The following is a 27,088-nucleotide window of genomic DNA, read 5'->3' as shown; positions in this document are numbered from 1 at the left end:
ATTATATCAGCTTGCCATGTATCTTGATGGCCAAAACTAAAAAAACCTGGCTGCTTTTTTTGTAACATGGGGCCTGGTTTTTGCTATTTAAAAATTTACATAGAACCCCAAAGATCTCTCAGAATAAACCATAAGCAAAAATGGCAAAATAAATCTATCATGTATAACCCATTATAGAAGTTACAAAAAAACCCCACCCAACCCAAACACACACACCCCCATGAATCCATTCTTCCACTTCCCCTGGCCCACATGGACACAGACGTTCTACATTGGGAATTCCAGGCATATGGTCCAGATGTTCCTGAAATACAGCTCTCATCATCCCCAGCTACAATTTATTGTGACTGGGGATGGTGGAAGTTGAAGTTCAGCAACATCTGGAGTACCACTGGTTGGGAACCCTTGACATAGAAAAATAGACTACTAAGGAGAGCCATGATAGAGGTCTATAAAATTATGTATGGCAAAGAGAGAGTGGAGAGAGAGAGAAGCCCCCTCTCACAGCACTAGAACCAGCACTAGAGCTACATTGACATGCTGATACCAATACAAGTGGTGTGACAGTCATTGAAATATGTAAGCGTAGACCATCACCTTCCTCAGCAGGTAGGTGTGTGTGTGTGGCAGGTGGGGGGAGGCAGTGGCAGGGAGCCACAAAGACGTGGCAAGGGAGGGGCTGCCGCCAACCTTTCTATGGCCCTGCTGAGAATGGATGAGGCAATAGGAATCTGCCCCAATTGCCATTCACATTGCCATCACAGAAACTGCTGCCACCACAGATGTCATCCTGAGAGTAAGTTAGAGAGGCACTGTGCATTTATTTGGAAGCTGAACACATGAATGGAGGCTTTCCAAATCTGATTGGTTTTGTGATCTTTTCTGCTATCTCAGAGATGCCATCAGGTTCCATGCTTGGCAAATGCAGAGAGGAAAGCCATCCCTTCTAAGATACAATTATGTCGGTCTGGCTGTACTCACATAAACCTGATCTCTGTAGAGAAGACAAGGACGACATATAAAAGTTCATAATGGGCTAAAGGAGTTTTAAAAGGGTATCATTCACTTCAAGAGCGACTAATCAAACAGTCCCAGTCTGCCCTCTGCTGGTGATGGTGAGCCTTTATGCACCTTATGTTGGGGCATGGGAGGGTGGATCACTCTTTCAGTGCTGGAGGTGAGGGGGAAACCCACATTAGCTGGAATAGGATATGCACGTCATGGGAGGGCGGGGGGGGGGGGGTCTATCCCAACATGACCATGGAAAATTTCACAAGAGAACACCCCGGCAGACCACTCCAGCCAGATCCATCACAAAGCCACTGCAAGCAGCTTACTCCCCAGCAGGCTCGCACTATCATGAAAAGGCCAGCCCATTGAGGATATGGCTGTGCCCGCTAAGGCACTATCCCCACTTGCGGACGCCAAGCTCATGACCTGAGCTGCCCACTTAACCACCAGTGAATCTAAGGGGCCCCCGCTCTAGTGGGGCCCCTCAACAATCTTTGTTGAAAAATAGAAAAAAAGAAAACTGCTACTTTCCTCTCCCCAAATCTCTCTGCAGTGTTGCACATATCCCAGAGGACGTCCCTACACACCATGTGCCATAGCCTGGCCATACACACGGCCTTGGAGTGGGCCAATGGGACAGTACATTCACTCAAGTTTTTAAATCCCAGGTCTGGTCCATCTGTGCACCGTATGCAGATACACAGGCATGGGTAATTGCGGGAGAGGGCACTTTCCTCTGCTGTCCCAACCCTGGGGCAGCTGGTCGACTGCAGGGGCCTCTGGCGATGGTGCACCTTTGCATAGATGCAGATGGCCAGGCAGGGGCCTGGTTTCCCAGGCAGCTCAGCTGCCATCCCTGGGATCAGAAAAGTAGTTTCAGAGATACCCCCACCCACCGCTTCCCAACACACAGCAACACAGCTCTGCTCGGAGTACCCATGGCCCGACACTCTAGTGAGTGGGTGTAGTCCATGTGGCCATTTGTTTGCCACACTCATCATCATGCCTTGATGAGGAGTAACCACGGCCTCACTCATGATTAATCAGGGGTTGTAAACCCCCCCTTTTCGTGGAAGTGGCTGTGCCCCAATTTCCCATGCTTCCTTTGTAAAAAAAACAGAACACATCCCCCAAAATCTCCTCACACTCTTCTAGATATGCTCAAGAAGCCCTCTTTTCCCTTGCCGTACAAGGTGTTGCTGGAGGGGTGGACACCGGAATGTAACTTTCAACCTATTCAAAATTCCCAGGTCCCAGTCTGTTCTCCTGCCATGTGCAGGTCTACAGTCGTGGGGATTGGCAGGGCCACCACCAGAAAGTAGAATGGCCATTCTTGGGCAATGTCAAGGGTACATGTGTACACATGGACAGGTGGGGGTGTGGTATCACAGCAGCTTGTCCATGGTCCCCAAGACTAGGAATGTGTTCTCCAGGGTAGAAACCATCCTTGCTCTATTCAGAGCACCCATAGCCTGACGCTCTTGTGAGGGAGGTGTTAGGTGGAGAAGGGGAGTTTTGGTGTCTGGCATCATGGCAGATTTGTCTCAGCAATTTGCTTCTTTCCTCTCCACTCTGATGGTTCATCCCATGAGCTGTCCGGGGGTGTCCCCGTGGCCTGTCACTCTCATGCCCGGCCACTGAGCCTTGGGTCGGGTGTCTGGATCCCTGAAGAAGGATCTCAGGTCACTCAAGACTGTCTTTAGTGACCAGCCCTGATTATGAGCAAGGCTTTGGGGGCACAAACCCCCCAAAGGGGAAGGGGCTGGGCCCCACCTTGCCGAACCTTTCTGTAAAAATGATAGAACTTGGCTGCTCGGGAATCCCTTCAGGGTGGGGGGGCTGCCTTTCAAACCTTGCCAATAGCATTGCCACACAAACCATTTGCATGGATAGGGTGGGCTATGGGCTGCAGAGCAGACCCTTCCAGCAGTTCAAAATTCCTGGGCCAGGACCGGTGTTGCAGCATATGTAGATCAGCCACTGAGGGGAACCCTGGGTGATAGGAGCTGGCATTTTCAGTGATCCTGACAGACCATGTGGGTGTGATAGGTGGAGAAATTCATGCATATGTGCTGTGAGGAGACCTAACTGCCAGAGGGAGTGCTTTTAATCCTGCTGTCCACCAGCCACTGAGAACAGGGAAGGTGTTGCTGGGGTCCCCTTCCCCTGGGCTTACAGGGACATAGTATCCCGGCTGGGCGTCTGCAGCCCTCTGGCCCACATGTGTGCCTCCATGGCCTGCTACTCTCATGAGCTAGAGGTCCTGGTCTGTAATGGCAAGGAAATATCTAGATGTGACACAAGAGAATTCTGATCATTACCCACACCTTCCTTATGAGTCAAGGCTATAGAATCTGGGGCTCTTTAGTTTGGAAAACAGGTGACTAAGGGGAGATATGATCGAGGTGTATAAATTATGCATGGAGTTGAGAGGGTGGACAGAAGGGGGAAAATTTCTCTCACACAAAACACTAGAACCAGGGGTCACCACCCCATGAAACTGAAGAATGGGAATTTTAGGACCAACAAAAGGAAGTATTTTTTCATACAGCACGTAATAAATTTTTGGGATTTTTGCCATGGGATGTGGTGATGTCCACTAGCTTGGATGGTTTTAAAAGGGGCTTAGACATACGTATTCAATGATGACAGGTCTATCATTGGCGCATAGTCTGGTGGCTATAGGCCACCTCCAGCCTCAGAGGCATGATGCCCGTAAATACCAGTTGCAGGGAGCAACAACATGAGAGAGGGCATGCCCTCAACTCTTGCCTGTAGGCTCCCCAGGAGCCCCTGGTGGCGCAGTGGTAAAACTGCCGCCCTGTAACCAGAAGGTTACAAGTTCGATCCTGACCAGGGGCTCAAGGTTGACTCAGCCTTCCATCCTTCCGAGGTCGGTAAAATGAGTACCCAGAATGTTGGGGGCAATATGCTAAATCATTGTAAACCGCTTAGAGAGCTTTCAGCTATAGAGCGGTATATAAATGTAAGTGCTATTGCTATTTGATGTGCCACTGTGTGAAACAGGATGCTCGACTAGATGGGCCTTCGGCCAGATCCAGCAGAGCTGTGCTTACATACTTATGATAGTTCTTCTCATGAAGTGCACCAAATATTGTACGTGTGAACCCCTGGGGAAGTGGTTGGGGCCCCCTTTCCCCACCCTTTCTGTGTAAAAAATGTAACTGCCTTCTTTTTTCCCCCAGTCACCCACCCCAAGCCTCCCCCACCCACCCACTCCTGGAACCATGATACAAGGGTTGCCCTGATTTTTCTGCCATTTGAAGTGTTTGTGGTTGTGGACATCCATGACTGTTGATCCTTTCTCAGGGAGCATAGCGCTGAGTGCCCATCCTGTCATCCCGTGCCCTCGTCCTACTTCTTGCCCGGTGGGGGGAGCGAGGGACAGAGTTGGAATGGGGGGCTACGCCCGAGAGGCTGTGCAGCTTGACAGGCTAGCATGGGGCATGTCAGCGTTCCTGTTGCCTAGCAATTCCATAGCTGCACGGCTGACAGGAGGGGTGTGGTTGGTTTTCCGAGTGACTGCCAGCAAGAAGTGCCTAAAGAACTGAGCAGCCACATTCTCAGGTGGGTCTGCACTGCTGCCTCTATGACTGGGGTGAGAAATAGCTGCTTAACCATGGTTATGGCCCAGTCTGCATTCGGGCATAACTCTTTGGCAGCAAAACCACAGTTCGTGGTGAAGCTTAGGGGAAACCTAGGGTTCCAACTAGAGTTTGGCGAGGGAAACTGGAGTTAACTTTAGACCCTTAACTGAGGTTTTGCGCACTTGGGTGTACTACAGTTACAACCTCAGGCAGCTACAACCGCAGTTAAAATGTACTTCTGAACTGGCCCATTGTTTTATTGTTTGGAGTACAGACTACAGGAGCAATGCTTTAGGATTAATGCTAAGCTGAACTTCTCTTTTGACTTTTGGATTACAAATAGATCTTGTGGAGGTGTCAATCTTTTGTTTTAATATAAGTGGTTTCCTAGCTCCATGGAAAAATAGATAACTTTTTTTAATTAGAAAAAAGTTTAATGTGCCTTTGTGAAAAGAAATTTTTAATTAGTCCCATTAAACGCTAGGTGGCGCTCATCTCCAAAACTACCACAGGGCTGCAGAGTCTAAACTGTATTTACCTGAAACCAAGAGCCGGTGTGTCCCCCACCTCCACCGTGCAAATTTCTTCAGCCACTGGCTGTGATGATGATGATGATGATGATGATTACATTTATATCCCGCTCTTCCTCCAAGGAGCCCAGGGCGGTATAGGTATACTACATACTTAAGTTTATCTTCACAACAACCCTGTGAGGTAGGTTAGGCTGAGAGAGAAGTGATTGGCCCGGAGTCACCCAGCTAGTTTTATGGCTGAATGGGGATTTGAACTCCAGTCTCCTTGGTCCTAGTCCAGCACTTTAACCACTACACCACACTGGCTCTAATGAAGATCCTCCAGCACAATTAAAATCACAGCCAGTGGCTGAAGAGGAAACACAAAACAATAGCATCTCTCTAGATGTGCACATTATTTTGATGTTGCAACCAGCTTTTGTTCAGGTCTAATATTAAAAACCTTCACATTTCAAATGGCCCTTGACAGTGCCAAGCATTGTCAGCAACTTACATAAATAATAATAATAATAATAATTTGATTTCTATACCACCCTTCCAAAAATGGCTCAGGGCGGTTTACACAGAGAAATAACAAACGCTCCAATTTCAGAGTGCAAGAACACATCCTCTTGCAATCCTCTGCACAACCCCCCCCCCCATTTCTAGGTAAAGTATATTCTTGGCTGTATTTTAAGCCTTTATAGTTTACAGGAAGTAATTCTTTGTTTGCAGTGTACTTTAACGCTGATTTAGCTTGACTTTTATGCCGGGGGTGGGGGGGAGAGAGAGAGAGAGAGAGAGAATGATCACATGTATAGTAAACTACTGAATCAGGTCAATGCTTTTTCTTTTTACAAATCACATACAGAGATATATTTCATTTTTAAAAATCATACTAGCAGTGGATCAAGAATACTTTCATATGCAATGACAGAACTTTATGATCCCAATTCTAATCACATTTCCTTCAAGTCAGTGTACTCTTACTTTTAGTAAGTGCTTTTTTTGAGTATCACTGCAATAAGTGTCTTTCTTAAAGCAACCCACATTTTAATATATTTAAAACAAACCAGTTATTCTCTTTTAATTTCTTTGGGTGTCATTTTCTTCCTGTAAGGATGATGTGACTTGAGTGATGAAAGGGACTGTTCTAGTTGGTGAGTAAAGCATTTTTGATAGCAATGCCTCCCCATTCCACTTTTTGAAGCATTCTGTGTAACTGGACAGCTTACACACTCCTACACCAAAAAGAGGTGGTCCAGTGTCTCTGAGTCTATTTTACATTGTCCCAGAATGTTAGTATTTAGCTTAAACATAAGTGGTCATTTAAGAGTTGTGCTCATAAATGCATGTACTTTCCCACCCAGCCCAAGATTATCGTTTACAGCGCTGCTCCCAAACTCAACTTTCTTACAACTTGAGGAGATGCTCAAGTGTGTGAGTGTGAAAGAGAGGGTGGACTTTGAAGAGCAGGAATGTCTTTGGTTCTTTTGCTCCGGATTCTTTTTTCAAAAAAATCTGATAGGACATTTATTACTGAGGCTGAAATGAAATAAACAATTCTCTCTCTCTCTCTTTCCCCCTCGCGCCTTTAACAGCAACTTTCATTGTTAGAAAGAGAGGAGTGACTGATACACTCTGGCAAAAACCTTTCTGTGACGAAAAAGTTCATGTCACAATAATCTGTATAGTGAGTAGTGACACAAAGCTCCCATTTTCTGTGTGTTGTACGTGCGGACTAACCCCCACTGGAAATGTGTCACTTTAGCTGGAATTAGTTTGCCTGTTACCCCCCCACAACGTTTTTTTTAAAAATGGAGATGTTTGCTGGTGGTGTAAAAGCAGAGGGAGAAAAACATATTTTTCGCTAGAACAATGTTCAGGAGCAGAGGCATATCTAGGGAAAATAGCGCCTAGGGCAAGCACTGAAATTGTGCCCCCTGTCCAAACATCTGACACCCATCTTTCAGATAACGTTACCATAATATCAGCTGAAAAATACAAGGCAAGCTCGTTGATCTTTTAATATTTCAAAAACTATTTAGCAGTGGACATAGCCAGACCAAAAAATGCTGGAAAACTGCAAATTTCAGCATGCTGGGGCTCATGAAATACCCAAATATTATGTGGAGGTGTACTTGGAAAACTAAACAGAAGTGCCTGTCTAATTCTCTACTATGCATTGTAGCATCACTATTACATCAGTTTTAAAAATAAATGGAGAATTTGACTTTTCCCAGATACTCTGAAAATAATTAAAGGATTTGCAGAGTAAACTGTGTCACTGCTTGGAATATATTCTAGTCTTTCAGAAAGACAGTTAAAATGAGAGCAAGAGAGCAAGAAACTCCCAGTGGGCCTTAATACTAAGGATTTCACACTGATCCAAAGACAAACTCACCATTAATGTTGCGCCTGCTGCTGCTCATGCCTCCCCGCCCCTGCCCCGAGGCCCCAGTGGGGCGCTGCGGCCCTGCTCAGGGAGATCGCGATGGGGCGCCGAGGGTATTGGAGGACCGTGGGGCAGCAGATGGAGGACATGATTTAGGAGCGCGACACAGTCCTCCCTCCCTCCCTCTTGCATCTGCCCCCTCCACAAGCGCTCTCCTTATTCTGCCTTCTAGGACGGAGAGCTTGCTCTGCTCTAGTAACCAGCAGAATGGGCAGGCTTCAGCTAGCTTTTTGAGCAATGGAGGGAGGGAGGGCTGTGGGGTGCGCAACACAGACCTCCCTCCATCCTCCTCTCCTCCCTCTCACGTATGCCCCTGAGTTTGAAGCCAAAAACTACTTGTTTCACAAGCAATAAAATGACCTGTTTTAATTTGTTTAGACGGAGGCTCCTTCCTTTCCCCATATTCCTAGCTTCCACTGCCTAAAACTAATAGTTCTAAAATCAGCTAACTACAGAATAAAACAAGCACAAGCCCCTAAATTTTTTTTAAGGGAGGGGGGATTTGGCTCAAACTGGGAGTGATATAAGAGCAAATTATCATCCACAGAATCACAAGTGAAAACATATAAGGTGGGGTGAGGACACTCGAAGGCTGCCAAATCCCTCTTATACAAGTACCCCTGTTGAAACAAGTAGTTTGGAAGAAACGACTACTCACAAAACCGAAGCCTGCCTATTCCGCTGGTTACTAGAGCAGAGCAAGCTCTCCATCCTAGAAGGCAGAATAAGGAGAGCGCTTGTGGAGGGGGCAGATGCAAGAGGGAGGGAAGAGGAGGATGGAGGGAGGGAGGTCTGTGTCGTGCTCCTAAATCATGTCCTCCATCTGCCGCCCCACGGTCCTCCAAATCCCTCGGTGCCCTGTCGCGATCACCCTGAGCAGGGCTGCAGCACCCCACTGGGGCCTTGGGGCAAGGGGGGAAGGCATGAGCAGCAGGCAAAGCGGAGCAGGCACCAACCGCAGGCACACACTGCTTCGAATGGCAGCAAAACGGCCATGGGGGAGAGGAGAGAGGAGTGACTGACCAGGGGAACTTCCCGATGGTAGCCAGGGCTGGGCAACAAGAGAGAGCGGTGGTCACCGCTGCTGGCAACCGTTGCGAGTCCGTGAAGAAGGGGAGCGCGTGGCCCGACCACCTCCGCCCCCACCCAAGCAGTCGTTGTCCACATGTAGGGGCTCTTCCTCCAAATGGTGGCTAAACACATGCCCCCAAGGAGGAAATATTCAGAGCAGAGTCTAACATGAAGTGCCCGCCCAACCCGAGGACTCCTGAACATTGTTCTAGTGAGAAATATGTCTTTCTCCCTCTGCTTTTACACCACTGGCAAACATCTCCATTAAGGGGGGAGGGGAATAACAAGCAAACTAATTCCTGCTAAAGTAAGCATCCCACTCTCAGCGACAGATGATCCAAGAGTTCCCCCCGACCCCAGACTCCCCGGACACACACACTACACAAGAGAGATAAGCATATCTTTGTATTTGAGAGCAGTTTACACTTACTAAGTTTGGACTCACTGGGGGAGTGTGTAAGTCTGTGCATGATGAATCAGTCAGCAACGACTCAAGGAAAACCGGGAACCTCCAAATCCAAACCAACTCAATGAACATAGGCAGGCAGCAGCACACACAGCATGAGGAAGTACCGAACAGCACAGCACGCTGCTAGTCTCTCTCTCTGTCCAACCCACGTGGTCGTCTCCTGCGTGCAGGCTGGCATGCGCTGATTCCGGGGCGGGGGCACTGCACATGGTCTCCAGCCAATCAATGGGAGAGCGCCCACCTCCAACCCAGACCTCGCAACTCACACCTGCAGGAGTGGGGGGTGAGGACAGTGGCAGCAGCGGACCCGCCCGGTGGCGCTCGCAGGGATTTAAGTTGGGGGAATAATTTTTTTTTAAATTGTGTGTGTGTGGTGGTTGGGGGCGGGGCATGGCAGCCATTTTGCGTCCCCTGCTGCTGGCGCCCAGGGCACGTGCCCTGCCTGCCTCACCCTGGTTACGTCTCTGCTCACATGGAGTCTCCCATTCAGATGCAAATCTGATTAGCAAAGGGGACAGTTCATGCTCTCTACTACAAGACCAGCTCTCCTCATTGTGCCCAGTGCTACCAAAACTGATGACTGGCTTCCCCCCTTTCAACTAGCAGCATCTTACTTCCAGTCGTGGAGGGTAATTCTATCCAAATGGCAAGAAGCCCCACAAAGAGAAAAACAGCCAATGACTTCATGGCACCCTCAGGATCCAGAAATGATGTCTGGAACTGAACAAGTCTGGTTCTTCAGCAAATAGGTGGGGAAGGCTGAGCTTATATCTTGTCTCTGCTTCCTCATTCCCTGTGGCAACTGCACTGAAGCTTTCACAACTGCACTGTAGCTTTGCCAAACTGGTTTTTCATCTTCTTCCCAAATTACATGTCCTGCAACAGCCCTGAAACCAGTTGATGCTGACAATGGTCCTGTATAATTCTAATGACCCCCGTCAGGGCCGCCACACCATTCTCGATGGAGCCTCAGCCTCAGAGTGTCGGCCTGTTGGTTAAGCCATTTTGGCTGCCTGTTAGCCTCACAGGGTGGCTTGGAACCACCTCAGATTGCCAGGCCTCTAGGTTCCCAGGGCTCCTTTCACCCAGGCAGCCCTCGCCTCTCTGGCCTCTCATCATGAGCCTGCCTACCTTTATAAGCTTGTGAAATTTCGCTGGAACTCTCATGAGACCTTGTAGGCTCATGAGGGTTCCATCATGATCACACGAGGTAGAATTCCCACCTTGCAAGATCTCATCTTTGCTGGGCGGAAAAAAGCAGGAGCTTTGGGGCTGGCTGCGGCCTCGCCTGGGCTGACTGGGAACAGAGACTGGGACTCAGTGGGGGTGAGGGAAGACTCCGCATCGCCCGAAGAATTGGGCCACTTAATAAGACTCTCAGTGAGCCCCCCCAAATAACTTTGAAACTAGAAATATATCCAAAGTACTACTAATTAGAGGGCAGTCCCATCTAAGAAGACTCACACCCTTCTAGGAATGGTAAATGGGGATTTTACCTTGGTAGTGTTTACCCTGTAAAAATCCAAAGGCCTTCCTGTGTTAAGGAGCACCTTAATGTATCATGGTGACTGAGGAGAGGTGACAAATACTGCCTTGCCCCACAACCCCATTGGGGGTCAGCCTCCTGTCAAGCTGTGCCTCCTGCAAAAACAGGTCTCCTACCACCCCTGGGTGTAGAAACACAGTATCATTCCCAATGGTAGCAGTGTTGCAGCTGCACTCATGCAATGCTTGGTAGGCATGGAGCAGCTCCACCTCCCAAAGCAGTGTGCACGTGCTTTAGAGTGGCTTGCAAGCAGCGTTCACAGATCTCTCTTGGACCTACAGATCTCTGCACAGTATAGAAGCCATCCTAAGTAATAAATAAATAAATAAACACTTGGTGGGAGTGGCATGGGGTGGGAGTGGGAAGGCCTATTGCTTGCTAGGAGCTTCATCTTGGGATAAAGAGACACGGACTGACATCCTGACTAAAGCAGAAGGCATGCAACATGAGACGCAGCTGTATTGCTGGAGGCTTCACTTAACTCTACAGTGCAGATTGCATAGGGGCATGATTTTTGCTGCTCTCCCTCCTCCTGGAAGCACCCTGTGCCTCACAAAAATATGTCCCTTAGGGTCACACAGCCCTCAGGGACATATATTTGTGAGGTTCAGGGTGCTTCCAGGGGAAGGAAAGATCGGTGACAATCCTGCCCCCCATGTGATTGGTACTCGGGAAGCCTCCAGGAGTACAGGTACAGGAGCCCCTGGTGGCGCAGTGGTAAAACTGCTGCCCTGTAACCAGAAGGTTACAGGGATTGATTTATTCCATATTTTATTTCTGACTTTGCTCAGATGTTAAACAACTGAAAATCAGTTTCTTGCTACTATTTTTCAGTTTTGTGTCATTCATAAATTAAGTACATTTTAACCTTGGACACTTTAAATTCCCCACATTAAGACCCGAACTAATTAAAGCACTGAGCACTTATTCCAAAGCTAATGGCTATATATCAGGCCTGCACAGCATGCGGCCCGAGGGCCGGATGCGGCCCGCGAGGCCTTTTTTCCTGGCCCCCGGGGCTATTTCCTCTTCCTTCCCCTGCTGCTTAAAAACACCTCCTCAAAAAAAATTCCAGCCGCTGCACGGCCGTGGAGATGGCCGCAGGGGTACGGGTGTTCTTCCTTACCCTCCCCCACGGCAGCAGTGGCACACAGCGGCAGAAACCAGAGTGACACTTGGGTCTGCCATTTGGCCCGGTGTTGCTTCCCAGCTGCGAGGTGCACCTGCGCAGTTAAGTCTCTTAAGTCTCTCTCTCTCTCTCTCTCTCTCTCTCTCTCTCTCTCTCTCTCTCTCTCTCTCTCTCTCTCCCCACCAAGACTGCGCCTCTCTCTCTCTCTCTCTCCCACCAAGACTACTCCATTCTCTCTCTCTCTCCCCCCCCACCAAGACTTCGCCATTCTCTCTCTCTCCCACCAAGGCTACTCCACTCTCTCTCTCTCCCCCACCAAGACTGCTCCATGCTCTCTCTCTCCCTCCCACCAAGACTGCTCCATTCTCTCTCTCTCTCTCTCTCTCTCTCTCTCTCTCTCTCTCTCTCTCTCTCTCACCCCCACCAAGACTGCTCCATTCTCTCTCTCTCCCTCTCTCACCCACCATGACTGCTCCATTCTCTTTCTCTCTCTCCCACCAAGACTGCCCCATGCTCACTCTCTCACCCACCCACCAAGACTGCTCCATTCTCTCTCTCTCTCTCTCTCTCTCTCTCTCTCTCTCTCTCTCTCTCTCTCTCTCTTGCCAAGCCTCCTGCTGCATCCTTTCCATCTTTCTTTCCCCTTCTCCATTCTTTTCCAAAATTATGAGAAGAGGTTCTCATTTCCCCTCCCTTAAAAGTGTTCCATGTTTTGTGTGATGATTTGGCAGAGGTGGAAAGGAAGAACAATGCATTTTATTATGTATTTTGTACAGATTGTATAATATTTATATTATTATAATGAATTTTAATTCAACTTATTTCATATTAATTTAAATCAATCTTGGCCTGCCAGAACATCAAAAGTTAAATATTGATTAAATTTATTTTTAATTCATTTTTAATTCATTTCACTTTAATTCAGTTGATTGGTTGATTGATTGATGTTAAGTGTTACTCTAATAATCAGCACACTAGGAATTGACCTCAGCCCCCATGAACCAAGTCACAGTTGGTTTCGGCCCGCCAGGTCATTTGAGTTGTGCAGGCCTGCTATATATGTTGCTTCTAGAGGTCCAGATCAGCTGATCATTCTGCTTGAGCTTCCTCCCGCAAATGAATTGAATTGGCTGGTATCTCCCAATCACTAGAATGTTGCAGGGGTGAAGATGTGTTTCACAGGGTATTGCTGGCGGTGCTGGGTGCTCATCAGTATAAAGCAAAGTCTTACACTAAAGGGGGAAAAAGACACATAAGATATACTGGAGTAAAAAACTGCCATCACAAAGGCAACACTTTGTGTTTTCTGTGGATTATATGATTCTGCCGCCCAGTCTGCAGAGGGGATGTGGTTTGCCTTGGCTGCTCTAGTACACATATAATTTCCAGTTCTCCTGACATACTATCATTTCTCTGAAGGTCTGAGGCCTCACTGACTAGGGATGTGCAAACCAGTTTGATATCAAACCAGTTCAGTTTGAAGGCTCGATGTAGAACCAAACCCTCCCAACCTACCCCCTCCGGGGGCTTCTCCGAGGCCATGGCGGGGGGGGGGTTCCCTGGAGGCTCCCCCTCCCCCTGCTGCCCTCTGTTATGCCATAAATCACCCAGTTTGGGCAATCTTCGGTGCTTTCAGGGCTTTCCCCCCACCATGGTGGCCATTTTGGAGTCAACTGTGCATGCAATGGGTCCCTGTGTGGCTGGGCCGTGACTCTGGGTCATGACCCGGCCACGCAAATGGCCAGGGCACATGCAAGGCAGCTACCACCAGAAAATGGCCACCACCACCAGAGAAAGGGCCAAAACTCCTGAAAATGGGTCAAAATGGCTCTTAGAAGACCGGGGGAGGCTGGCGGGGGTAGAGGGAAATGGGAGAGACCCCCGGTGCAGGAGCACCCCCCCAGAAGGCCACTGGACCTGGTGGTGAGTGTTAATTAAATAAAAAACAACCTTTAGAACCCCCGAACCAGCCCCAAGTGTAACCTTGAACCAAACCAGGCCCAGTCTGATGGCAAACGGGCTGAACTTTGAACCGGTTCACATATCCCTATTGAGTATTATAGCTTCTCCTAACCCTTTCCCTCATTCGCTCTATATTTAATTCTCTAAGGCATACCTGTGGCTAATCCCATGCGTGGCAGATCTCATGAGAGTTTGGAGAGCTGCCGGATAGCCACAGGTTAAGGTGGGAGGGAAGAAAATGGCAGCTGTGGCAGTGGCTAGCCGGCGAAGAAAACGGCCACCGGCCAGCCAGCCAGAAAGCGGCAGGCTGGGGGGAGAAGAAACAGGCCAGTTGGCTGGAAGGCGGTGCGGGGGAGCAGTCGGCTGGGCATGGAGGAGAAGAAGTGGACTGTCCGGACTGCCTACTAGCCAGAAAGCGGTGGTGGTGGGGGAAGCAGCAGTGGGGGGGGGGAGGAGAAGTGGGCTGGCCGACCAGCCCGCCAAACATAAATCGGCGGGGGAGGAGGGGAAAGAAGCGGGCTGGGAAGAGAAGAAGTGGGCTGGCCAACTGGCCAGCTAGAAAGCCATGGGGAAGGGGGGAGGGGGGAGAAAAAGGCAGCGGCAGGTAGGTGGGCTGGCCAGAGGCGCAGATGCTCTGCACCTGGCCCAGCTAGTATCAGTTGATTCTTGTTCAATTCTTCTATTGTAATGGGAATTTAGCAATTGCTTATGCATCTTAGATGATGATTTTGAATATTATTCAAATACAAGTTTTCAAATGCAGCATATTCTCTAGGTACAGCTCAAGACTCCTTGGGGGTAAGAATGGGATATAAATGTAGTAAGGAAGCAAGCAAATAAATAAATAAATAAATGACTTTCTTCTGTAAGAGACATGCGTTTTGGACGGTATAAAAATATGTTCAATAAATTTAAAAAAAAGTTCATGTAATATCTTAGGTAGACTGTTGAAGTAACTCTATGGTATGTTGTTCTTCTTTTTTGTTTCTCTGTTATGTCATGTTTTATGTTATGCTATGTTATGTTATGACCAGTGTTCACAACAATAAACATTGTTTTTTTAATATGCCTTCAATTGTAAATGTTCAAAGAAACCAGGAAAAATAGTTAACAACGATATGTATGTTTCATACATTCAAATGACCAAATCAGGTTGTATTAAGCAAGTCAATATATCTCTATATTATATTTCTCTTTCATGTGCTTAAGTCCGAGATTTGATGAAGATTGTTATTGATAAAGGATGGTTCTAGATACTGGCCAACATCCTGACAAACAAAGTGCTGGTACAGCAGACTCTGTGCACACTATGAGAGAGGAGTGGTGGGTTTGTTTGTTTTTTAACAGCCAACTCTAATCTCCAAAATATATCCCTGAGGGCTGCATGGCTTTCAGGGACATGTTTTTAGGGGCCAGTGGGCTTCAGAGGGAAGGAGAGATCAATGGAAATTATATCTCCTATGTCGCACACATGCAGTGTTGTCACACCAGCAGCATTAGTCTGGATGGAATTTCTGTTTCTCTGTTAAAAAATGCATGTAGTGTGCAACTGATACAGTCATAAGCCGTAAATATATAAATCACATCAAATCGCCCAGACCGAGTTGATTATTCTCCATCATTGGTTCTTCTATTTTATTTTTGAATGCAAAGCCTCCATTCTTTCTCCAACTAGCCACCTTTGATATACATTTTGGATATTTGTTGATATACAAGGTGGAGCAATGCCAATTCAATCTTCAGGCTCACTCTCCTTTCAAGGATTACCTCCATGTCACCATCAAGTAAAGACACCTTAATTCATTCTGGCCTTCCCTTGGAGATTCATTTCTGAATCTGCAGAAATTCTGTTCAGTGTTCATGCTTGGGCATCACTTTGAACATTTAGGGAAAGTATTATAGAAATTTCATAAACAATAATAAACAAATAACTGGTTGATACATACCAAAAATTGGTGGAACGCATTCTCGTCCACATGTCCACACACAACACTTCAGTTCCCCTAGACATTGCTTGTCATAATTGCATTTATTTCGAGGATAGAATGCAAGGCATTGAGTCTTAGGCACAGGACAGAGTCCAGGTTTTTCTACAAAAGAGGAAAAATGTGTGGGATGAAAGACACATTAAGATTGCTATGCTTCTGATAGTGATCTCAGTCTGCCAAATATTAGAAGAACCTTTCCCTTTTAATGTTGTCTGTCCTAGATTGCAAAAATCCTATTCTGGATCACTACATTGCTGAGTAAAGCTGTTGCCTCAAATTAATAAAAGGAGAGAGAGATCTGTTTTCCTTCTGCATGCTGTCATTGTTTTCAAAAAAGAAGCAATCATAGCAGTAGCTGAAGCAAGCTGCTAGAGAGGAGGTTTGTGAGGACAGATTGATTAATGTGCTGGTGGTGTGGTGTAGGGGTGTGGTGAAGGAAAGTATTACTGGGAGCACAAGCTCTGAACTGTCTGTGCTACTGGACTCAGAATTAAATGAGCTATTTTAGATGTTAAGAAAAATAGCTCAGTTTCCCTTAGCTCAATTCCAAATGGATGCAGATGACATTTAGTCTAAGCCTAGTCACAATGGGGGAAAAACCAAGTGTAAAATCATCACCATTCCTTTTTCTCACATCTTTCTCTGCCTTTCTAACTCTTCTAAATTGGAAAGGCAACTCTCTTCTTTCACAAGAAAGGGCTTCTATGCCCTGATTAAAGAGCTTAGAAGCTCACAATGAGGAAGACACTCAATGGCCACATTCTCATGTAACATGGAACCGCGGGTCCAGTGGACCACAGTTCCATGCTCCCTCCCCCCTGCTCTCCCATCTGCATTCATATGTACTGGAGAGTGTCCATATGTACGTGAGATTTTAGTGAGGTGGGGGAGCTGGCTGTGCAGGCTTCCTTCTTGCTTGAAGGACAGCCCACACAGCCAATCAGGGAGGGAGAAAGGGATGAGCATCCTCCTTCAGCCAGTCCAGCCAAATGCACCCTCCAGAGCTGCATTTGGATGGAATGGAGGCTCCCTCGATCCTTGGTTTTGAGCGAAACTCACTACAAACTATGGGTTCAAATTGGAGTCTCCACTCTCCTCAGTGCAACCTCGGGTCACGCTATGGACTGGATCAGAGTTGCACATGTTTAGAAGTAACAGTAGGGAAACCATGGGTCCCTGCAACTCCAATCCCCTGTTACATGCAAATGCAGCCAATACCTTCATGGTACTGGAAGGAACCAGATCAAAATGCCTAGGACTGAGCTAGGCTGGAATTTCTATGGTTTGATTAGTAGAGCTGGGCTAGAAAATGATAGAATTAGTTTGTTCTCATTCTTAGCAGTTGTATGCTGTGAACAATATTGGGTTGTATATTTTAAGAGGAGGAGAAGGAGGAGGGGTTACCTACATTACATTTCAATTGCATTATACATAATAGATCATAATATCTATAGGTGACCCAGATGATATGAAAGGTGTCATACGAGGAACTGGTGCTAGGCAGGAAGGGAGCAGAGCTTTCCATGTCCAGCTGTCCTTTCTTCTGCATTTTGGGTTTAAAACTATTGCCCCCCAACAATTGCTTGTGTTGGTTACACAGTAATATTTACGTCGGCTACATTAAGAGCTAGAGGGGTGGGAAGCTCTCTGGCAGCAGCAAGAAGCCCCATCCTGGAGCACTGCAGGAACTCTGCCTCCAGTCATCAGAGGCAAGTCCAGCTGTCTTGGTACACACCTCCCTCTCCCTCTGTCACTCTCTCTCAAGCCTGAGTATTATCATCACCACTGTTGTGGTGTGGAGTGTGTGTGTGTGTGTGTGTGTGTGAGGGAATATGCAGCTGGTAAATCGGAAGTACAGTAAACTGAAATTGTGCTACTGTGCAAGAGCAGCAACATGTAAATGAAAAAAGAAAGAAATGTTGCTTTCTGCCTTGGTATGGGGTAGAAAACAGCAGGATGAACAATCACATGAACTGCTAGATGCAAATACCTACATGGTAACTCCTGCAAGCTGTTCTTGTGCAAGCCCACTGAAACTCCCACAAAAAACCCTCCATCCAGAAATACCCAAGATGGAGCAGAGGCAAGGAGGGAGAAGCAGCCAGCATGGTAGGCAATCCTGCACACTCTCCTGCACACTCTCATCCCCCTGGTGGATCACAATTCCCAGGGGTTGCTCCTCTCTCCCAGGCAGGTTCAGCTGGGTACCTAGGGAGGTGGCAGCTCCATCTCTCTCACAGTCAGTTGCAAGAAGCATTACAGTTCCATGTGAACATGATTCTTAGAGGAGAACCAGGGCACCCCCATCCTCTATAAGTGTGTGCCTGTGATAATTCTATCTATCTATCTATCTATCTATCTATCTATCTATCTATCCATATATACTTTGGCCCTCCAGCTCTTTTTGGACTACACATTCTCAGCCACAGTGGCCAATAGTCAGGGTTGATGGGAGTTGTAGTCCAACATACTCAGGAGGGCCAAAGTTGTGCAGCCCTGTGCTAAGCAGAACCATAACTGGCAAAAAGTTGTCTTTCCTGAAAGTAAAACAGAATCTGGCTGGGTACGTACTGGTAACTGTTGGAAGACAGATTCGTCCACATTTCCATTCACAACACTTCTTTCCCCTTGGACATTCGAGGTCCGTATGACAATGATTATAACTATTTTTCTTATAGCATCTTGCGTTAGTCACTGGACAGTCTCCAGGTCGTTCTACGATTAAGAAAAATAAGTGCAGACAAAAGGCTTAGAATTACTGTGCCCCTTGAACTGATCTCAGCCTGCTAAATATTGTTCTGGAAGAACTGCTCCCTTTTGTGGCCTTTCCTACTAGACTGTAAATACCCTAATCTGGGTTGCAAAGCTGCTGAGGGAAGCTCCAAATTAATCCAAGGAGAGAGATGCTTGCTTTCCTCAGAGCAGCCACCATTCTGGTGAATGTAGAAGCAGCTATAGCAGTAGCCAATGGTGCTGCAGTAGTGGGCCATGAGGACAGAGCAGCAGGGCGGGGGACTGAGGGAGGATTCAGAAATCTGGCCCTGTACTGGCCTTGATACTGGGCTCAGGATGAATTGAATCATTTGAGCTTTTTATTGCTTGTAAACTGCCTAGGATACTAGATGGGGCAGTCTAGAAACAGAAATGTCAGTTTCCCAAAGGTCAATTCCAAATTGAGCTAAAGTGCTTCTGAGAATCCTGCCGCGCCCCCCCCCCGGCCCCATTACCCTGGTCTTAGGAATATAAGAACATACGGTAGGAAGCTGCCTTATACTGAGTGAGATGACTGGTCCATCTGGTTAGGCATTGTCTACACTAACTGGAACTCCAAGGTTTCGGCCAGGACCTTTCCCCAGCCCAACTTGGAGATGATGATAATGATGATGATGATGATGATGATGATGTTTTCGATTTCTATACTGCCCTTCCAAAAATGGCTCAGGGCGGTTTACACAGAGAAATAACAAACAAATAAGATGGATCCCTGCCCCCAAAGGGCTCACATTCTAAAGAGAAACACAAGATAGACACCAGCAACAGTCACTGGAAGTACTGTGCTGGGGGTGGATAGGGCCAGATGTTGGAGATTGGACCAAGGACCACCTGCATGTAAGCAGATGCTCTACCACTGGGCTACAGCCCCATCCCCTATGGAGAATATCTTACAGCAGACAGGGCTCATACATAGTATCCCATCCACATGCAAACCAGGCTAGACCCTGCTTAGCAAAGGGGACAATTCATGCTCAGTACTGAAAGTCTGGTTCTCCTACCCTCTTGACCTATTATGATTTGCCTCTATCCTGATCCACACAAACCTACTAGACTCTGCCGTGTGATGTGCCAAAGTCCCACCTGGGCAACCAACCCTCCAGTTTGGTGGATGTCTGGCTTGTTGGGCCACCAGTTATGCAAGCATCTCTCAGCTGAATGACATGATGGTGAAAAAGACAAGTCCTGGAACACTCCTTGCAGCTGAATGTGCTCTTGGGACTTACCTCCTGGGACAAAGTCACTAGATGCAGGGGGCATCTCTGACCAAAGGACAAGGAGGCCCACAAGGAGGAAAGCTCTCAATGTCTTCATGGTGTGCTGGCAGCAACCAGATGTAAATGCTTAGTACTGAGCTAGGCTGATATTTAAACTGTTCTATTGGTAGGGCTGGGCGGGGTGATGGTAGCATATTTTCACATTCCAAGCAATTGTGTATTGTGTTCCACAAGAATATGAGTCTACGTGCGTACTTGTATATGGATGCTAGGCTAGATGATGAAATAATCAAATAGATAACAATGAATGTATATGTGTCAACATGACCTGGCAATTAACATTTTAACCCTCTGTACAGTTTAGCCACTTCTTGTGAAAGGAGTAGGCTTTCTATTTTAGAAGAGTTAGAAAGGCAGAGAAAGATGTGAGAAAGAAGAATCATTATGATTTCACACTTGGGGGTCTTTTTCCCATTGTGACTAGGCTTTGGCAGAATATTTTATTTTATTTATTGTTAAATTTTTATACTGCCTTTCATCAAAACAATCTCAAGGCGGTTCACACAGAAGTTAAAACAAGGCTACAAAAATTACACAATTAAAATGTTTATTTATTTATTAGAAGCATTTAATATACTGCCCACTCCAAAGACTCCAGGCGGTGTACAATGACATGTAAATAAGGTAACAATAAAAATTACAATCAAAAATTACATTAGAAATTGCAAACTAAAATGGATAATGGAAAGGAAATAGAGTAAACAACAGGGCAAATGCCCGGCAGAAAAGAAAGGTCTTCAGTATGGATTTAAAGACCAGTAAAGAGGGGGCTAGATGAATCTGAAGGGGAAGAGAATTCCAAAGAAGTGGGACAGCAACCAAAAAAGCCCTTTAGCAGGTCCTAGAACTCCGAACCTCTCGAAAATCAGGGACTGACAAAAGGGTCATCTGAAATGATATAATAGGACGGGATGTAACTGGATGGGAGAGGCGGTTCTGTAGGTAAACAGGCGCCAAGCCCTTCAAGACTTTGATGGTAAGAACCAGGACTTTGAATTGAATTTGGAAGCGAATGGGTAACCAGTGCAGCGACTGCAGGAGAGGTGTTACCCTATCATATCTTTTGGCACCCATAAGTAGGTGAGCCGCTGCATTCTGGACCCGCTGAAGCTTCCCGATCATCTTCAAAAGTAACCCTAGGTAAAGTACAGTAATCCAAGTGGTACAGTACAGTACAGTAATCCAAGTACAGTACGGTACAGTAATCCAAGTGGGAGATGACAAGGGCATGAGTCACTGTCACTAGTGCCTGCCAAAGGCGTAATTGGCGAACCAGATGAAGCTGGGCAAATACAGTTCTAGCCGCAGCCTCCACCTGCTGTTCAAACAGGAGACACAAGTCTAAAAGAACCCCCAAGTCACGGACAAGCTCCTTTGGGGGCAGCACCACCCCATCCAAAAAAAGGTTTGGATCCAACTTTTGGCCAGTATGAGGGCTGAATAAGAGCAGCTCAGTCTTAGTGGGATTCAGTCTGAGCTTATTTTGAATCATCCAGATCTTAACAGCTTCCAGACATCGAGCAAGCACAGAGACAGCATCCCCAGCATTGTCTGGGATGGCAATGTACAGCTGGGTATCATCAGCATATTGATGGAATCTCACCCCAAACTGATGAATGACCTGACCCAGTGGCTTCATATAGATGTTAAAAAGGATAGGGGCAAGAACTGAACCCTGGGGAACTCCATAAAGAAGTGGCCATGGTTCTGACCCATGGGAACATCTGGGAACACAGAGTACAGAACTTACAAGCAATTAGGGACTAAAGCTAATAAGCAAAGGATATACCTTGCAAGAACAGATAAGGTTTTGGAAGCTAAGTCTGAGAAATGCAGCAGTGGCATTTGCATTGACTCAGGTGTTATAAGCAAGCTGATTAGAGAAAGGGATAGATTTATAAACCTAGATACAAGTTGTAAAATCCCTATATATTTGGCAGATGGAAAACTGATGTATGGAGAAGGCAAAGGATCTGCACAGTTGCTCTGCAAACCGGAGAAAGGAGAAACCATTGGATTAACAATTGAAGAAGCGTCGTATGTGCCTACTCTAGAAACAAGTCTGATGTCTGTAAAATATGCTACAGAAAGGGACTACGAAATAAAATTTAAGGGAAGGCACTGTTTCACTATTCATAAACAGGAATTGCTTATGAAAGCAGAATTGATTCTCTTTGACAAGAGAATGGATTGTTTGATGTAGAATGTGTGACTGAAAAGGCCAAAACTGTGAAGAATGCACACATAAAGGATGTCTGAATTTGTGGCACAGAAGGTTAGGTCATAGAGATGCCAAAATAATGTCAGACTGAAAAGTTGGTAAAGGGTCTAAAAATAGCCCCCTGCAGCACTTTGATTAAGTGTGCATGCTGTAGAAGAACAAAGGCAACACGACCTGCTTTTCCTGCATGCAAAGAAAGAGAAACACAGCATCCTTTGGATCTGATTAATAATGATTTTTGTGGACCCATGCAAGTTAATACATCAGGAGGGAATAAATATGTTCTTACAGCTTGGGGTTGAACTGAACCACCTCATTTGGTCTAACCCCAGACTGAACCTGTTTCCCCTGGCCATTCCAGGTGGTGGGGTTCACGAGTCAGATTTTTTTTTAGTACTTACTCCCTCCAGGGGGCTTCTCCAAGGCCACGGGGGGTGGGTCAATGGCAGTTCCCCTCCCCCGTCAGCCTTCCTTGTGGCAAAAATCATCCAGTTTGAGTGTTCTTCAGCCCTTTCTGTTGCACTGGCCATTTTGGAGGCTGCTGTGCATGCGCAATTGGCCCGTGCATGGCTGAGTCATGACCCGGGTCAAGGCAGGGATACAAAATGCACTGCAGATTGCAATGCAAAACTTGTTGTGTGCACAGCTCATTTCAGCCATAGTGCGGCTTGTTTCAGCCATAAGTGCAGCTTGTTTCGGCCATAGGGAACAATGAGGAACTTCCCTTTTGTTCCCCATGGGTGGCTACTAGGGTTACAGAGGTGGGTTGTGTGGTAAGGCATGATGGGTGTTTGGCTTCTGTTTTAACAAAATGTTTCAATGAAATGTTTCAAGCATTTTGCATTTCGTTTTGAGCTCAAAATGCAACACAAAATCCCTTTCATGTACATCCCTATAATATACAAATTACAAATTAACAATTCACGGGTCCTGGCATATAGCCAAGATTGCTTAGAGAGCTCAAATGTGAAACCGCTGATCTTTTAACAACAATATCAGTACATACCGTTAACATCAGGCTCCTTATCAGAGGATCAGTCATTAACCAATGTAACAGTGGCTGGCATACACTGTGCAAGTTTCTGTTTGCCTTAGAATGAAGAGTGCGTAAGAGCACTTTTCTATGATGTAAGTCTATGATGTACGGGTATAGAGCCATGAACCTTTGGAATTTTTATTGTTTTAAGGAAGAAAGTAGGGAAAGATTCTCCCCATAGCATAAATTGGCATGTAGGTCAATGCCTACATGGAGAAACTTGAAAAACAGGTGGTTTCATGTTTAATGTCATATCTTTGGCCCGCAGTTAGAAAGACCATATCCTATTAAAATGTCTAAGAATGCCCCCACATTTATTATGATGTATGGATGTACATTTGTTATCAGCTTAAACCCAATTTTTATTGTTGTAAGGAAGTAAATTGGAAGTAAATGTTCCCATACTATAGGCTGACCTTTAGGTCAATACCAACATGGGGCCAGTTTGGATGATATTCCCTCCCAAGAAGGGGTCCACAGAACCTAGAGTGCATCTATGCCAATTTTTTTCCTGGATTTCCTGATATCATCTCAATGCATTACTTTATTGTGTGGGATGGGGACAGTTCAATCAAACTGTTGCTATACACAACCCAAATACTATCTTAAACTAGCATTTGGATTGCTCGTAAATGGTGGTTTGAGTGAGCCACCCCCCTTCTACATAATAAAGGAAAGTGCTGGGAAGATATTGGGGACGTCTGGGAAAGACGTCAGGGGGGCACACTCTTGGTGCTCTTCTTTATCATGGGGGCCATTTCGACGGTGGGGGGAAGTATAATCAGAACTGACCCATGAAGGAACAAAAAAGCCAGATTTGTTCTGAGAAGTGAAAAAAGTAATGAGACTAGAATAAACTCTGTGTTTCTGGCATTAATATCATAGAGATAAAATATAACAAACTAAATCTCTTTCATTCATTTGCATGTGTTTGATGTAGTATAATATGTATTTATATGCCTATATAACAGCATTATGTATAATATAAAGCTGCTGGGTCTTCACCGACTCACTGGCTGACATAAAACTCCCAGACCAAACCACGAAAGAGAGAAACATGTTGTTTTCGTGGGTAGGTTCCAGACCTCACCCAGACTACTAAAAAATCAAAATCAAATCAACATCAAAATCCAAAACCCAGAAAAATGCATTACTACCTTGGAAAATGAGGGGAAATTATCCAATTGAAAAACATTGGTCATGAGATCTCATAGAGGTCAGAAAAGACTAGAACTATAGCAACATAAAATGTTCATATGTTTGCAAACTGCAAGCCATTTTACTAGTATGTTTATAGAGACATTAAGATTCGTACTGAAGAACTAGAATAATATCTGTTTTTGTATCTTTAAAGAGTTGGATCACTGTATCTATTTATAATTTATATCTAGTTTTAATAGATATTTATTTATTTAGATATTTATTAAAGAATAATAGGAACAATTAGAAATATATTATTATAAAGCCCAATGTGCATATAGAAAAATGTAGACAAACAGAAAGTGGAATGAAAGGGAGCTCTGGCAGGTATCAGCTATTTTTGGATGCCCCAACACAGCTACATGTTGCTTTGCTTTCCTGAATCAGAGAAAAAGAAATGAGAGGAATTGAGATGAGAGGTCTAAGCAAACTGGCAGAGTTGTGGAACCAGTGGCAAAAGACCAGTTTGCTATGGAGATTCAAGCAGAAAAGCTTTTCCTGATTCTTCCTCTTTAGGATGCTATTGAGGAGGAAAGATAAATGATTATTTATTTATTTAGTGCATTTTTATACCGCCCTAACCCAAGGTCTCAGGGCAGTTGAATGCCCCTCTCCAGAACAGAAAGACAGCTATATAGAACCTGTCTCTTTGAAAGGCTACTTTATTATACAGGGATGGGACCAGGTTGCTCTGGGTACTCAGTCAAGGCCAGGCCCTGGGCTTCTTCCCAATGATGTATCAGCCTGGAGGCCCTGTAATGGTGCATGGGCACCTCCATAGCCCATTGAGCTCATAATGCAATTATATTTTGGCCCTATGGACCTGCGGTTCCATGCTCCCTCTCTCAACTCTCCCATCCACATTCAGATGTACTGGAGAGCATTTAGATCTGGTTCTCAAAAGCACCACTAAGACATTGGGTGTCTTCGTCTTTGTGGGCCTCCTGGTCCTTTGGTCAGAGATGCCACCTGCATCTAGTGACATAATCCCAGGAGGTAATTCCCAATAGCACATTCAGTTGTGAGGATTATTCCAGTACTCAAGATAGAAGAATCCTTTTGCCCAGTTTGTTTTAAGTCCAGACTTGAACTGAACTGCTCAACCTGGTTTTGTGCACACCCCTACAAGGGTATTTTAATACTGCTGAGAAGTTGTTTTTCCGCTATCTGCTAAAAGTGGAATGACAGTGGTGGTTTCAGGTGGCCCTGAATAAAGCTCTATTATCTTTGTTAAATCCTAAATGGTTGTCCATGTAGCCATGTTGTAGGGGAGAGCCTGATTTTGAAAAGCAAAGGGAGGCATCTGCTCTAATTGGGGGAATGAATGATCTATCATCTATAATTCCATGTTGTCAGCCATGGGGTTGCTCCATCCTCCTGGAGCAAAGGTGAACAACTTCTCTTCCTTTTTAAATGGAAGGCTGGTGTGTTGCCCTCTGCTCTGGCTGGTTCTCCTTCTTCACCTCCTGTCAAAGAATCATACTCACATGGAGCTGCACAGCTCTTTGCACATGACAGAGATGGAGCTGATGCCTCTTAGGTTGCCCTGTTGATGTTGTGGGGGTTGGAGCATGGTGTGGAATCAAGGGGATGCTAGGAGTGATAGTCCATCTGAAAGGAAACTGTAGCAAGTTGCGTACTGTGCTGGCTGGTTCCCCCTCTTTGCTATGAGATATCACCCCCACTTACCTTGGAGATTGTGGAGAGGCAGGTAATTGATTTATAAGCTTTTCCATTGCTCAGTTGCACAGGGCGAAGAGCTGCCCAGCCTTCAATCTGGAGCTCCACATGAGGGAAACAGCAAAAGTGTTTTTAAATATTAAGTCTGGAAATAAACCAGCAACAGCCTGCCAGACTACACACAGAAGGCAGGATTTCTGATTCCAAAAAAGGCAGAAAAGTGGCAACAAATCAGGCCTGAAAAACAGATTCAAAAAACATGGGAATTCATTGGGCTAGCAACAATGTTATCTGACCTCACTGCAAAAAAGTGAGCAGATGAAGGATGCCAGTTTCAGACTTAAAAGCCACTAGTGCCAAACAAACTATGGTCACTTGTAGCATTTGTGATCTATGATTTAGAATGGAATTGAGTGCTGGGTCCTTTTTCATTGTTGGTATTGCTATTGTTCTTAGCATTACTGAGTCAAAATACACAATACCATATATAATATACAATATGTATATGAAATGATGTTAGCTTGTGTGGAGGACTCTGCTATCCCACCAGACTAACAAGTGTGGGGAACAGCCCTCTAGTTCTCCTGACTCTTTCTCCGCTGCCACCAAGTGGGCTTTTGGTAAAGCTGAGTCCTCTGCAACAGCCCTTCCAGGAATTAAAAAACCCCAAACCAAACCTTAGTAGAGCGGAAAGGCCTATAGGTGTGGGGTAGAGACAATCAACAAGCTCTACTATATTAACAAGAAAGTTTTTACTAAAAACAAAAGTTCCATATAAAACATTACTTTACAGAAAATCACAAAATAATACTCACAGAGCAAGTCAGACTTTTTAAGACTGCTCAGTTCTATCAAGGTTCTCCTTCACAGACTCTCTTTCCTTCCTCTGGCTGGCTGGAACATAGGAAACTGTGATATACTGAGTCAGGCCATTGGTCTATCCAGCTCAGTATTGTCTTCACAGACTGGCAGTGGCTTCTCCAAGTTTGCAGGCAGGAATCTCTCTCAGCCCTATCTTGAATCTGTATCTACCCACTGAAGTGGGTAGATACAGTAAACATTTTGGGGATTGAATATGGGATTAAGTAAAAAGTCTGGGGTGGATGGGAATTGGACAGATTGGGAAGAAAATGTAATGCTTAAAATCACCA

General features: G+C 45.8%; 1 long non-coding RNA gene across 1 annotated transcript; it reads right to left on the bottom strand.

The window, feature by feature from the left end:
• Positions 1-12,612: 12,612 nt before the first annotated feature.
• Positions 12,613-26,038, bottom strand: LOC128325416 (uncharacterized). The gene is made up of 3 exons (XR_008307438.1): positions 25,947-26,038; positions 15,710-15,853; positions 12,613-13,033 (listed from the first exon to the last, which is right to left on the bottom strand). It is a non-coding gene; the product is annotated as an uncharacterized LOC128325416 (long non-coding RNA).
• Positions 26,039-27,088: the final 1,050 nt, after the last annotated feature.

Source organism: Hemicordylus capensis, chromosome 4 (assembly GCF_027244095.1).
Source record: "Hemicordylus capensis ecotype Gifberg chromosome 4, rHemCap1.1.pri, whole genome shotgun sequence".
NCBI classification, from domain to species: Eukaryota; Metazoa; Chordata; class Lepidosauria; order Squamata; family Cordylidae; genus Hemicordylus; species Hemicordylus capensis.
This window is presented reverse-complemented; position numbering and strand designations above follow the sequence as displayed.